The following is a 15,557-nucleotide window of genomic DNA, read 5'->3' as shown; positions in this document are numbered from 1 at the left end:
ACATTGTTGCAGTACTTCCTTGTCATGGGAGCTCGGTCAGACTCACGTGAAGTGTGTAGTAAAGACCCCATGTATGACGGTAAAATCCAGAAGAGTCTGGAGACGGACATCGTGGAAGAAACAGCAGGGTTAGGACGAGTTGACAGACAGGGGACGGTGACTGTAGTGATCCAGTGCACGGTGAAAAGCAAAAGCAACCAAGTTCAGGGAGGTCCAGAAGGGTTGTCAGGGTACAGTCCATATTCCATGAACCAGGAGATCCATCTGGGATGAAGACAGTTAAAATCCCCTGGAAGGGGAACCAAGACCAAGAACACAGAGAAATATAACCTTAACGGGACCAGGTGCTCTGAGACCTGGACTCAGTAGTTCAGGACACCGGGGTGAAGGCCGATGTCCTCAGGCTACTCCAGGCCTGGTGATAGGCAGGCCTTCGGACATCCATCTTCCAATGCTGAGCCCAGAACTACGGAGACACCAGGTTTAAATAACACAAAAGAAACAAGACGCAGCTGGGGATAATGAAACTAAAATCAATACCAAAGAAGGTAGAAGCATCCTCTAGAAGAAGGAAGACGACCATGACATTCCTGCAAAGCAAAGGTGACAGAAGTCAAGTCCATGCTCTTCAAACAAATCGTGCATTACCTGGCACTGTGTGACAATGCCTATTTGAGGTCCCTGATACACACATAGATATTCAACAGAAGGAATAAATTATCCTTTAAAGAGGATTCTCACACTGTTGAGCAAACCAATGGTATCCTTAATTTATTCAAACCCACCTCCTCCATCATTCTGTGCTTTTAGTGGTTTGTAAAAGTTTCTGGTTAAATTTAAGGGGGGATTTAACATGTTATTTTGGGTCTGTGTTATTCATTTAGGGATCTTGATCATGCAATCCCACTACTATCCTGTAAGTGACCCTCCTAAGTGTATTGCTGGATGCTGGAATGAACAAAGCTTTATGGACAAATAAGGCCAAGATACACATTTATCAAAATAATGAAAGGGTTAATGTGTGGAGAATGAAAGAAGCAGCAAGAAAAGAACACCATCTCATCAGTGAAACAGAGCCCGGCATCTCCAATCCAGTTCTTCCAGCTGTTTCACAGTTGTGTAGCGGAGCTAGTTCGGATATGGTGACGTCATCGCCCTCCCTGCACGCAGCAGGGACCTCAGCTGCCTGTGCCAAGGGAGGTCTCCTTTAGCTCTTGCGGCTGGTTCCCTGTCGCGTTATGCTAGAGACCCAGGTTCGCTCCCCAGGTGTTGCAGGGCGAAACGGGTGGTGTTGGGCACGAGCCCGTGCGGAACTGTGACAGTTACAGTTGCAGTTGAAGTATGATGCCGGTGAAACTGTTACAGTATGTAATAGTTTAGAACAGGGTTAAGTAAGATTTGCTGTTGTCCCATTACTTTGAATAACTTCTACTAGAGTTTTAGCAGCTTTAAAAATGAATTTGATTTGTTAGACGAGGTTTTCCAGATGTTCTTATTTTGGATACACAGAGTGCTGGGAACCCTATCAGGTGTCCCAGTAGCAGGTCTCCAGATCTCCATGTTGTTTACAGTTCCAGTTAAAGGTGAAAGTGAATTGAGAGAATTCACAAAAAATAGATTTAATTCAAGACTGGGAAAACACCTTGCAGGTAATGACAGTTCAATGTAGATTCATGAAAAGAATTACAGGCAAAAATAAAAACTATAGATATGAAATGTGAAATAGTGACTCTGAAGAAGCTGTTTATGAAAGAGTCTTAATTATTTTTGTTGGCACATAATTTACTGTGCACCTTCCAAACAATGTGGGGAAACAATACAATTAGCACCAATATATAAAATACAGTATAGTAATAAGTATTAAATTTATATCAAAGTATATTAAGTTAAAACTTTATATCACACTAGTAAGACCTCATTTAGAATACTATATTACAATACAATTTTACAGGTTATAGAAAATATATTGCTATTGTGGAATCAGTCCACACAACAGCAGCCAAAATCATTCTGGGGCTTCAAGGAGTGTTTTACACTAACAGGCTGAAGGAGCTGAACCTTTTCGGCCTTTAACAGAGTGGAAAAAGAGGGGACCTGATACAAGAATTCAGAATCCTCAAAGTCAGTGGCATAGACACCCCCGGGATTTCTTCAGAAGGAACTGTAGGAACCGTTAAAAACGAACCAGAGAACGCAGGTGGAAAATATTTTATATTGTGATTGGATACCTGCAAATCAAGTATAATTCGAACTGATTTGAAGCTGGTGTTTTTAAAGTACTTTTGTATTTATGTTGTAGTATTACTTTCAAGGTCACTTATTTTCGCCGAAGTCATGGCCTCTGTTCTGTTCTGGGACTTATCTAGGATTCGCGATGATCATACTTTTACTCATTATGCAACTTGGACCGTAATAACAGGAAGGGTACGGTGTACACTGGGAGTTTCCAGTCCACCGAAAGCACTTTAGTCGTTTTGAATTATTATTGAGTAGTCTTCTTCCGTAAGCATTGCAAAGGTGATGTTTTTCCATCAAACGGCAATTTAAATATGGATCTAGAGAATCTCGCTGTTCTAGGACTGTGTTTTATCCTCCAAAGCTCAGGTAAACATTCCACTTGTCTTACTAAAAGCTCAACAATTATTGGGATTATATGCATATATAGGCTTTTTCTGTACCATATCATTGAAATTACACCGACGGTTTTACGGTTTACGGTTTTACGCTAAGAATTATACAGTATGTCTTCGGTTGCAGGACTCTCTTTTCGTGATGATTAAACATATTTGTAATTTAAAGATAAAATAGTTCACGCGGTTTTATTATAAACAAATTATTTTAAACAATCAAGATCAAGTCCTTAGACTAACTTCAATTACAGATGTGGTAACTGTAATTTAGTATAATCTGATACGATTAAAACATAGTTGAAAGCAATTTAAACTCAAAAGCTAAAACAGGATTCGCGAATATCATTTTTTTGTTTGTAGAAAACATGAGAGACCGCACATTTATAGTTTTGTTTCAAATCAATATCATGATATGATCACACTGAGTTTTTATTAAATTGGATCAGTTTTATTGGAGTAAGAGTATTGTAAGGAATTTGAGTAGGAATATTTCTTTTTATGTAATGTCTGTGAGAGATTTGAAGTATCCCCTGGTTTTGAAGGAATTTGTTATTTTTGGTTAACTTATACAGTGTAGGAACAAGTAATAGGTTTCTTCCATAAACAGTGTTTATAAAGCGTATATCTCTATATAGTCAGGAAAGGACTATTAACATTTTTAATGTGAATAGACTGATTAGAAGTGTCATTACCAATGAATGTACTTAGAGAATACAGGTTAGCAATTAATAAGGTGCATTTGCTAGTTTATATAAGTAGTCCATGCAGCTGTTTTCTCAATGCAGTGTTCAGATGAGGTCCAAATCATCCGTTTTTTTTTTGTCTACAATAAAATATGTCTAGCAATTTGCATTGTGTAGCAGCTTTTCTTGTTTTGCACTGGATAATATCTCAAATTGTGTTTAAGCAGGTCATGCAGTTCCTTGGAGAAGTTCTTTTAGTATTCTTGTAACAGGTTCTTTGCTTTCACTAGCCGGTTACGAGAACGGGGCTGTCATCCAGATTATTCCAGCAGACAACCCACTCTGGGTAAAACTCGGCACTTCGTTCACCCTGACCTGTAACTTTCATGAGCCATGTCCTGGGGTGCAGTACACCTGGTACAAAGCTGAAAGTACTGATGATAACTCCAGATCCAGAAGGAACAGCATGTTCACTTTTCCAGATTTGAAAATTTCTGATGAAGGCTTATACAGGTGTGAAGTTACATGTGGTGGTAAAACAGAGAAGAGCCAAGTCAAACTTCATGTTTTCTGTAAGTATTTCAGATCTTGGAATAGCAACATTTTTTGCAATTAAATGTAAATGTGACCAAGCTTGAAAGGAAACCTGAAAGAGGAGACTGGTCCGCTTGATATACAGTAATCTCTCTACCATCCATTGTGCTGTTGGTAAATGGTTCCATTCACATTGGTCACTATGCTCCATGTACCTACCACTCTCAAACATCAGATAGGCCAAGTTTTGCCCTGCTCTAGATTAAATTATTATTTTTTAATTGTCAGTTGTGTTGTGTACACTCGGACAGCATTTTTAGTTCTATGCTCTTTTTTGTTGTTCTTCTGTGGAGTGGTTTTTGTATGAATATCATCTGGCCAAAGTCTAAGGATCATGTTATGGCCAGAGGATCAGGAGTACAAAAACCACTTTTCATGTTTTTGAGAGGATTAGAACAGCATGATCATTGTAGGAATCCTCAACTGAGGAGGCAGTTTTGGAATTTAGATGCATGTTAAGTGCAGTGATGTTGTCTATTGACAAAGTGAAAACCGAAGTACAGCTGGCTCTTAAATGCCTCCACATTCTCACCCCCCTACTGCAGAACCCTAAAATATAGTTTTTAGATTTTATTAGTTTTTTTGTAAACTTTGACCCTTATGTGACAATTATCAGAGTGTCGTAAAATGCGACAAGGTTTGAAAGGAAATGTAAATAGGGTGTCTGAGTGTGATGCTTCATTCTGAAGAATGAGGAGGAAAACTATTAGTTTTTTTGTTCATCCCAAAGTTCTAAATTAACATTTCATTTGTAACCTTTTTTATGTTCTTCTTCTTATGTTGCTAAGCTTTCATATGCATGTAAGTAAACCAACAAGTTTTGTAAGATGTGACAGTTTGGGTGAATTATCAGTTGAAAAGTTTGTGTTTTCTCTCTCCTTTGGGAACAGCACTTGGTATCCCTGAAATAACGCAGTCTAATCTGAATGGAAATGACACAATTAATGTTACATGTCACGTGAGTAAGGTTTATCCTGATGGATTTGTCAACGTTGAACTGTACCTTGGGGACAAGCTTCTGAGAAACGAAACACTAGACACTTTAGACCACATGTCTGTGATACATACTTTGAGTCTGAGAAGGGAAGATCAAGGAAAAAAGTTAATCTGCATTGCAAGAAGGACTGATTGCAATTTCAGTACAGAACAATCTCAGAAACTAAACTGTGAGTATCACTCTATTGACGCTTTATCCAATATACATGTACACTAACAGCGTTGTCCAATTTCCACACTATCCAGCTGTTGTCAACATAGTATACTGTACTATACTGTAAACAGATGTTGTCCTTCGGCTGAGATGTAAAACCAAGGTCCCGACTCTCTGTGGTCATTAAAAATCCCAGTGTGTTCCTTGAAAAGAGTAAGGGTATAACCCTGGTGTCCTGGCCAAATTTCCCATTAACCCTTACCAATCATGGCCTCCTAATAATCCCCCTCTATGAATTGGCTACATTACTCTGCTCTCCTCCCAACTGTTAGCTGATGTGTGGTGAGCGTTCTGGCGCACTATGGCTGCCGTCGCATCATCCAGGTGGATCCTGCACATTGGTGGTGGTGGATGGGAGTCCCCATTACCTGTAAAGCGCTTTGAGTGGAGTGTCAAGAAAAGTGCTATATAAGTGTAAGCAATTATTATTAAATAAGTGTGTTATTCTGGCTGTACTTAATACTAAAAAAAATACAAAAAATAATACTTCTGTGTTTTCTGGACAAGTAACAGTAGTAATGAATTCACACTGGGCATATGAGATGGTATATTTAGATTTTCAGAAGGATTTTAATAAATTCTACATAAAAGATGAATTCTCAGTTTGCAAATAGCAGGCATTCAGGGAAATGTGTTTTGACTGAGAATTTATTAACCCATTTGCACCATGGCACATAAAGCAAATACAATGAGTATGTAGACACGTCTGTTGTTACAAATAACAAACACAGAAACACTAATTGTTTTCAAATCAAAGATGGAAACAATTGGAAGAATTGTTTTTTGTGTGAAAATGTTTTTTTTTGTGGTTGTTGTGCCAGGTTGTCCCAAGGAAGGGCTGTCATTTTCATAGGTCTGCCACCAAACAGGGCCTCAAAGTTCATTTGGGTGTACTCTCACTAATTGTATAATTGAATAATAAAAATGCACTACTCACATGGGTTTAATTAGTGGGTTTTTTGGTTAAATAAAGGCTGGTGTAAGTAGACCAGGGAGAGTTTGGGTTGGGTTAATGTTGGTAGAATGTTGTGCTGAATGTCCTGTAGACCATGTATTTTGACAATTTCTTTATTTAGTAACATATTAATAAACCTTGATTTACATCTGCATAGTAATAGTTTTCATGTGCAAATGTCTCTGAGCCATGCGACCCAAACCAGAGATCTTTCATATGTCTGTAAAGATCGCAGGTGAAACAAGAAAGTCCTCTTCTACTCAGGCCAGCTGTATTTTTAAAGAGTCAGCACAGAATGCATTGAAAAGCTGGTATTTTGGGAAATTAAGAAGAGGGTTTTCATGGACACTGTTATTGCCACCCTACTCCTATATGCTCACTCAGGCCCATCTTTTCCTGAACATGACAGTCCCCTTTTTAGTCTCATTTTTATTTAGAAAGCAAGATTCATGATGGAAAGACATTCTCCACACATTTCACAAAGTGAGGAAGGAAACATTTTGGAATGATCAACACAGACCATTTATTACAGTGACAGTACTAAAACAATACAACAGTGCATTCAAAACATTTAATAAAGGTCTGCTTAAAAGTATATTTCTAACTTAGATCTTAAAAAAGTTAGAAAAGAAGCACATCTGATGTCAGACGGTAGTGAGGTCCATAATTGTTGTGCACATACACTACAAGAGGAGCTTAATGATTTACGAAAACAAGTCCAGACATCTCCTGGAACTAAGGCAGCGTGAGCATAAGTGACTAACTACTCTGACAGATAAGAGGGGTCTAGATTGTGAAGATATTATGTGCCACACAGAAAATGTTAAAATCTGGAAGCTGGAAGCCAAGATGTGGGTTAACATCTAGTGTCTTGAGTGAGTGGACAGGCCCTCTGCAGTGTCCCCAACTCATTACAGCTTGAAAAGAGTTTTCTGAGTGTGTCCAACAGGAGGAGATGAGAGATTACCTTAGAACAGATCTACTTGTGGAGGGAGGTAGGCAAGAGAAACGATGAATAATGTTGTACAGGTGAAGTGGTCTAGACTCTTCCATCTGGTTGAAAAAAGACTTAACTGGCAGCCTGGAATTTAAAAATAACTCTAAAAGTCTTCACACTTGATTCAGACAGGCTATTGTGTACATTAATCACAATGGAAAGGTTTGACGAGTGCAAGTATTTCATAATGCCAATTGCTAAAGGCTGTTTTTTATTGCCATTTTAAATGCAAAGAAATCTCTTCCAGGAAGTGATGCCCAATTTCACGGGAGAAACTTCTCTAGGTCTACTCCATTTCCTGAAGTAGCTACCTAAAATTTCCAGTCACTAATTTGTTCTGCCAGGCACTACAATGCCAGCCCTCAAGGGTTTTATTTTAATTAAAATAATTGATGAACAAATTGTTTACTTAAGCATCACAGTTAACGTCTTTCTGCAGATCAGAATGCAATTGAACTTAGTTCAATCGTTTCTTTGCTTATCATCATCACATCATAAATAGCAACTGAAGTAATTTCTGTAATGTTTGTTCTGAAGTTTCAGAGGCACCTTCAAATGTGCAGATTGATGTGTCTGCTCCTCTATTGGAGGGTCAAGAAGTGTTTATGAAATGCTCCAGCGAAGGGCATCCGTCTCCTGACATCAGCTGGAACAGGATCAACCTGCCCTGGCCTTCAAACCTGCAGAGGCACTCCAATGGCACAGTGACTGGCCTGCTTTCCCCAGAAAACAGTGGCTTGTATGAATGCATTGCTAATAACACCATGGGACAAAACAGAAAACCAATTTCTTTGGCAGTGGAGTGTAAGTTTACTCCATCCATCCGTTTTCAAACAGCTTTATCCAATATACAATTATGGGGGAACCAGAGCCTATCCCAGCAAGCAACGGGCATAAGGCTGTAAGGATATACTATGGATGGGACAGCATTCCATCACAGGGCACACTCAGATATTCACACACACACACTCACACCAGGGTCGATTTTCCTAGAAACCAATTAACCTAACAGCATTTCACTGGACTGTGGTAGGAAACTGGAGCACCCAGAGGAAACCCGCATGAAAATACAAACTCCACAAAAGTAGCACCCTGTGAATTTAACCCAGGGCCTCAGAGCTGCAAGACAGTAATGCTAACCACTGCACCATTATGCCACCCATAGGTTTGCTGTTTGGAAAATGGAAAATTGTCACTGTTAAATAGAGACTGAAAGACATGTATACCTTCACAGTAGGGTGATCATCTAGTCCAATTGTCCCAGAAACTTTGAAGCAAGATGGCTTAGTGGGCTAAATGAATAAGATGAGATAGCATTACAATGCAAGACACATACCTGTAGTTAGTTCTCATAGTCCTGGAATATTTTAAAATAAACTTTTAAACTTGCATCTTAAACTCCATAAAATAGTTACAATTTTATGAAATGTCCACTTATTGATACAAAATCACCTAAATAATTTCTAAGAAGCACAGTTTGTGGTTGGAGTTATCGACCAAGCTTTTACGATAGTAGTTGACACTCATTGGCTGTTCCTCATAGTCAAGGATGAATGTCTTTCATTAACCCAATGGAGATTCATAAGGATTCTAAAAGATCCAAACACTCTCTGGCAGGTGGAACAGGTGCTGTGCCTCAGAGATATCAGGTATTACACTGCACAGCCAGTCATGATGACATTCTCACTTTTCTCCTTTGTTCTGAAAATGTTGGGTCTCAAAGCTGGGATGCATCATCTATAGATGATTTCACTCAGTTTTAAAGGGGAACTGCAGTCCCAGTTTTTCAGACAACAAAATAAATCCATTGACAGAAAAGCAAAATTTTACAAATTACAAATTAAAATTAAATTAAATTTGTAAAAGTACTGTATTGTTGCCTTGCCATGTTGCAAACCACTGGACTCAGTGGGGAGAGAGCGCACATTCACACAAATTGTGATGTAAAATGGCCCTTTCTGTTCACTAGTACCTGTAAGCAAAGAGTGAAATTGGTCTCCAAACAATTTTAATCCTTTTTTGGCTTTCTTAAAAATATATATTTTAAACAATGCCTCAGTGTCAAGCATTTAGCGCTACACATGGGTCCAACTCAAAACAGAGGATCAAATCAGCAGAATGTCAAACAGTTTCCTTTTCCAAGAGATATTCAACTAGCCAAGAGATGGAAAATAAACATGGGTGTGGGATGTGGGTCCCATCAACAAGTTTCTCAAGATTCAGCACAATGTACGAGCGAATTACAGGTTATGCAGCAGATGTTTCAAAGCAGAAATGTTTCAATGTGATCTGCATGTAGAGTTACTAAGTAGCATTTGTCGGCAAAACCGTATTGAAGTCATATGATGAATTCAATTCAATGCTCTCATTCAAATCAGCAATCTAGCTAAAATATCTAAAAACATGTAACCCTGTATGTGTCAGTTTTATAACTACATATAAATTAATACAGTAGCAACATTAGCTTAGTCTAAAGAATGTGCTTTATTTCAACAGATATACAGTAGATTGATTTTCAATATTGTCAATTTGAGATTGGACGTGTATTGAACTTTTCTCTGCATGGAGTTTACATAATAATGAAGCCTGACAGCTCATAATATGAAATATATATTAATTTCAGATACTGAACCAAAACTTGTGCTCAAACCAGATGCCATTCCAACCATTTTGCTTATAAAAAAGCAACCAATGAGAAGTGAACACAGTGAAAGGATGATATCAGTGCCTGATAAAAAAAAATATTTAAATTCGATTAAAAGTGATGTATTCACAAGCGTGCTTGTTAACAATGTAATAGGACTGCTTCGTGTCACCAGGAGATTGTTTTTTCTCGTTCTGAATCACAGACGATGATGGCAATATGGCGCTTAGCATACCTGGACATTTCGTCTGTTTTGTGATGTAAATTAAAGGTTTTACAGGTTACCGTGTACTTTGTACTTTCTTTGTGGTTTGAAATGCATTAATCAGTGCTGATTTTTTATAACCCCAAATGTAAAAAAAGAGTTGCTATTTCCCTTTAAACAGCCACATCCTGTTAAAACCAGAAAGTTTACAAAAAGGTGCTAATTTCAATTACATTCAAAGGCGATTCTGAATACTAAGACACTTGTATTCAGTGTCATAGTGTTAAATGGATGTGTGGTACTCCAGTTGCATGTTTCATCTCTCTTTCTCCTTCTGCAGATGGTCCAAGGTACACTTCCATACATGCCTCAGAAACAAGCATTCGAACCAGAGAGTTATTGAATTTGACCTGTGTAACAGACAGTTATCCTGCAGTCCAGCAGTACAAGTGGAAGAAGCTCCCTGCACAGGCTGTGCCCAAGGATGTGACTCAGAAGAACAGTTATTTAATTATAAATAGCTTCCAGAAACATCATGAGGGGATTTATGAATGCGAAGTCGTGCACCAGAGTGGTAGAACCGAGAGGGTTTACTTTAATGCCATCCTTAAAGGTAAGACTTTGGTACTTGTGGTGCAGAACTCTAGTTCATCAGAAGAAGAAATGCCTTATTCCACTTTTCACAGAGTTTACAATTTATACCTTAGTCATTACATGGGAAAATTAAACAATTACTCTAATTTTTTAATATGTCAGGATTATGAATAATTGCAATGTGGTTCTTTTAAAACCTTCTTGGAGGCACAGAGCCATGTGTTTCCTTGCTCACTGTTCCTTTGTTTTGGGGAATTTCGTTTTCTAAAGCTTTTGTTTGCTAAGAGAAGGGACATTAGTCAATGCCTGAAGCACTTTCTTAACTCAATGTTTATTGGTTTAAAATCTTATTCCATATCCTCATTTTTGTGCAAAGGAAAATATTCTGAAAGTTTATTTTTCATGCTGCAGTGCTCAGAAACTTAGATTGAAATACTTTGAAAATATCATGAAACAGATTTAGATGTCATTATAGTCAATAAAACAGATTTACTTTTGATCGGAAGAGCCAGCTGGACATACATTTTAATGTGATATACACTGTACTTGGGAGTTTTGTTTGACTACAGATACTTCAGGCCCATGACGTAACAGAATATACCAACACATCTTTTAGTCTAAGTGAAAATCTTTTCTTCATGAAGACTTCACTGTTTAGGTTTGACAATGTGCTGTCAGTAAACACACTCACCAGTGAAATATTAACCCACAATGACTAATTTTCTTGTTGAGACCCTGTGAGCAACAGTAACAGCTTAAAGGGGAGATTTTGACATATAACATTCCAGACCCATAAGAGTAATATCTCATGGGATTGAACTGTGCATTCCAGCTGTTCCAGCCATAGTCAATAGAATTGAGACCTGGGAATGGCTCTGGCTAGGGAATGTGCTAAAATGTCTCCTGCTCCTCCACCCAGCCACTGAGACAGTTTGATCCTTTGACAGGGCGTTCGTAATGTTTTTTTCAGCTACAATGCGTACAATTAGTAAATGTTCCTTTAAAATGGGCACACTTTACACCAAAATAAGCACAAACTCTAGCACCCTTGTATGGTCATACAGAACTCGGTTTAAACCCTGACAATGGCTCAGCATCATGGAACAACTGGGCTTTTCTCAGGCTGAAAGTTCTCATTAGTGAAATGCACAGGGAGTCCATGAAGGACACTATAGTTTTAATGTGTTGTAGGAGGTGCCTGGGTTCTGTAAAGAAAGATTTCAGTCTGAGCACAGAATGAGCTGAGATACACTTTTTCTCACAGAACCAGAAGAGCAGACTGGGAGCCAGTCGTCTCCGCTTCCAGGTGCTGTAGCTGGGAGTCTGCTCGTTGGGATGACAGGAGGGGGGCTTGCTGGCTTCCTGCTGGCGAAGAGACTCTTGTAACTGGACTGCTTATACCAGATGCCGTCAACTAATTTCACTCTTCCATACAGCCTACACCCTTTACGCTGCAATTACAAGACTGGTTCAGACCCAAATCTGTGCTTGGTTCTCTGAATAGTCTGCTTATTGTGTGAGTAGGACAATGCTGAAGTGTCAATAAAAACTAAGCTTTATCTTCTTTACTAAAAAAAACATCCTGAAAAGGGCAGCTGAGTCAGATGGGAGGGAGGAGTGCTGCTTTTCCCTACTTTCTCTCATCTCCATTGCTCAGTATTGGCTCTTCAAACAACTATTCTGCACTAGTGTCCGACAGCATATACTATATGGGCAATGTTATATACACTACGCTTTATTTTTTAAGTGTGACAAACTCACTGAACCATTTTGAGAAATAAATCTGGTCAAGAATTGTACAGTGTTACTGTGTGTTTCTCTGCTGCCTCACAGCTCTTGAGTCATTCCAGACTCGGATTTATGTGTGCAGTTTGCATGTTCTTCCCGCATTCATATGTGGGTATTCTCTGGGCGCTCTGATTTACCACCACTTTCCAGTTTTCCCCCACTTAGCCAGATTTGTTGGTGTCTCAGTGTGTTGTGTGTGTGTGCACCCTGGGCTGGCATCTTGTCCAGAGTGTCGTCCAGCCTTGTGCCCTGTGATATTCGAAGAAAACTCAGTCTTCACTCAGGTTTGGAGATTGTCAAACAGAGATCTTTAATACAATCATCTGATAGACTACTTTGTCAGAGACCTGCTGATGCTGCTGAACTGTGACCTCTATTTTAAAAGTATGATTCCTGTTCCAGGCATTGCAGTCAGAGAAGGCTCCAATATTATAGAAACAAAAAGCACTTCATTTCAACACAAAGCCTTCATTGCAAAACACAAACCCACTGTCCTGCTTTTCCACTCCCACCAAACCATCTAAGATAAGAGAATAATTTACCAGGTTGTGCTCTTCTCTTACTGCATTAAGGGCACTTTAATCATCCCACACTGAAATGAAAAAAAATCTGAAATACTAAAGCTGAAACCATTTGTTGCCTAATAGAACCTCGACTTCCCTCCTCCATGGACCCCAGAAACATCTGTACACACTCACATCAGCAGTGTAACAATGGGCAGATAGGAGGTATAGATCCTGTGCAGGACTCAGGAGAGAGAGAGAGAACTCCAATCCAAATCACTAAACAAAAATGTATACCAGGAAACAAGCAAGAAAGTCAGGAAACGATAAAGACAACCAGAGAGCAACCATCCAAAACGCAAGTCGAAAACGAGGGGCAGGCTAGAAAATCAAAAACTGAAAATAAACTAGTAATGAAGTAACGCGCACTTGGGCGCTCTAGGAGAATCCGCAAGAGTGAGCAGGAAAGTGAGAAAAGGGGGAAACTAAACTAGTGATGGGAGTAAACGGTGATACAGTAGATGTATTACTTGCGGTGTGAGCGTTTGTTAAACATGGCGCACATAGGAATGCGAGACGGGAAAGTGACACGTGTGGAATGGATAACAATCTCAAGCTTCCCAGCATTACTCCTTTATCAGTAACTCAGATACTGGTTTAATTATTGGAAATGTGATGCTCAACAGACTCTCTGTGAAAGTTCCTATTGTTTCAACTTGATAGAAAAAATCCTTGATCCTTGATCCAGAAGAAAAAGAAACTTTTCGAATGGTTGTGTCTGTAGATTCTGCATCTACAATCCTTTATATTTTCAACAAATGCATTATAAAGTGATCTCATTCTGGCAAACGGTTACTGTGCATGTACTGTAAGTATACCGGATGAAATGGGTACATTATCTTCACATGCATGAAGTGTTTAATAAACTTTGAGAAGGATAACAGGAATGAAGTACCCCTTCACCCCTACTAGCCTAACTTACAGTCCTTTGTCACATCCCTTCCCCAAAAGACAGAAAATCCTCAGTGAACCCCTCTTCCTTCCTTTTATTCATCCCCCTCCCCATCTCCACATCTGCACAGGCCCTTAGTTAACTCTTTGTTCTGTAGCCACGTGAGCCAAAATGCCTAGCTTCTCATTACGTGTGTACAATGTAAAATGGATTAAAATGAGTACTAACAACCTTCTTGGTTCTTTTTGTGGTATTAGAGTTGCATGGCTATAATTTGGAATAACATTTGCCATCATTTAGCATTAAGAGATACACAATATTGTGGGGAGCAAAGAAAACTCTCCAATGAGCTCATTCCTCAGTATACTTCTGACGTGAATTCACAAATCAATGTTTCTTCCTGGAGACTATTGTTTCTCTTTCTTCCACTAACAAAGGACTTTACAGGGGAAATTTCTGGCGCACGGGCTTGATATGTGAGAAAATCAAGAAGCACACAGACACACAGTAATAAACCATTCACAGCTGCAGATCAGGATGATCAATATTGCCAAAATCAGGGGGCGACTAAGATGAGTGGGGAGAATAGAAAGAAAAACATAGGAAACTAAAAGTTCCTTAAGCCTCTCAGTTTCCTCTCCAGCTATCAGTTGATCTTTTTCCACCCCTTATCATCAATCCAACACCTGTCCTAGACATGGTAGTGCAAGGAAGGAGAACTGTATCATCTGTTCTGAACCTATTATGTACAGTACGCCTGTGCTGCATTTTCTACAGTACACATCTTTTGTTTGTGAGTAGTTAAAACTGACTTCATGCTCTATTCAAGTTCACCTAACAAAGGGATCTGACCCTCCAAGTCTTTCTTATTTCAGCCCTGGCATGCTGAAGACATAACATATTAATTATCCAAACTTTAAAACACTGACACACCTATGGACTCCTCTTCTAGTAAATGTATGGCCAGTGTTTATTATTACAGTCTCACGTGACTTTGAAATTCTTCGAAAGTAGAATCAATATAGCCAACTGAAGTAACCTGCAAAATACATTCTTCACATACTTAAATATGAGGGCAATGCTTACTTTTAGGGGTTTTACAAAAGTACCCTATCTCATCTGACACAATGTCCTTCCTTCGTACTGTTAGCTCTGAGATTAGAACTGAATTATTTCTTGTGTTGCTCTTGTTGTCTTGACTAAACTAATCTTTCAGGGAAACATGAATTGATGTTCATCTCCCTTTTTAAAAATAAAAAAGTTTAATATCTGAGCTTTTCAAGAACCCCAAAGCAACAAATGTTTGAAATAACTATTTTTATAGTATTTCCCTCTTCATATACCAACTATATTTAAACTTCCCTAGAAAGACAGACAGCACACTAGACATGTGGTTGAGTAGAGGTGAGGTGTTGAGACAAAGCTGTACAATGTCCTGGACATCTCCTAAATGTCTTAGGAAAGGGAGTTCAGTGTGTTATACTGTAGGTTTCATGCCACCTCTTCTACTGATAGCCTCAGGGTGTTGACAGTGATCTTCACTGAGGGTATCAATATCCTTAGAGAAGAAAGATAATGATAATTGACCCTAGCTTGTTATTTCTAACAGTGCCTTGCATGTACAGCACATAGGGAATACAGAAATGAAAACTACTTTTTTTAGTACTTTCAAACAAATGCCTGTTTTCTCATATGGTAATCAAGTTACGATTCTTTAGAAAGTGATATCTAGGTATCATTTGAAACCTCCAGAAATTCTAGGCCCTGCTGCCAAGCCCTTGCACTGTCTCAAGGCTTAAAAC

The 15,557-nt window shown here is 38.9% G+C and overlaps 1 long non-coding RNA gene across 1 annotated transcript; it reads left to right on the top strand.

The window, feature by feature from the left end:
- Positions 1-2,410: 2,410 nt before the first annotated feature.
- LOC107076005 (uncharacterized) lies at positions 2,411-12,309 on the top strand. Its single transcript, XR_011190395.1, has 6 exons — positions 2,411-2,604; positions 3,604-3,885; positions 4,798-5,073; positions 7,607-7,873; positions 10,259-10,531; positions 11,777-12,309. It is a non-coding gene; the product is annotated as an uncharacterized lncRNA (long non-coding RNA).
- Positions 12,310-15,557: the final 3,248 nt, after the last annotated feature.

This window comes from Lepisosteus oculatus, chromosome 9, assembly GCF_040954835.1.
Source record: "Lepisosteus oculatus isolate fLepOcu1 chromosome 9, fLepOcu1.hap2, whole genome shotgun sequence".
NCBI lineage: Eukaryota > Metazoa > Chordata > Actinopteri > Semionotiformes > Lepisosteidae > Lepisosteus > Lepisosteus oculatus.
Note: the sequence above shows the minus strand (reverse complement) of the source record. Positions and strands in the feature narration are given on the sequence as shown.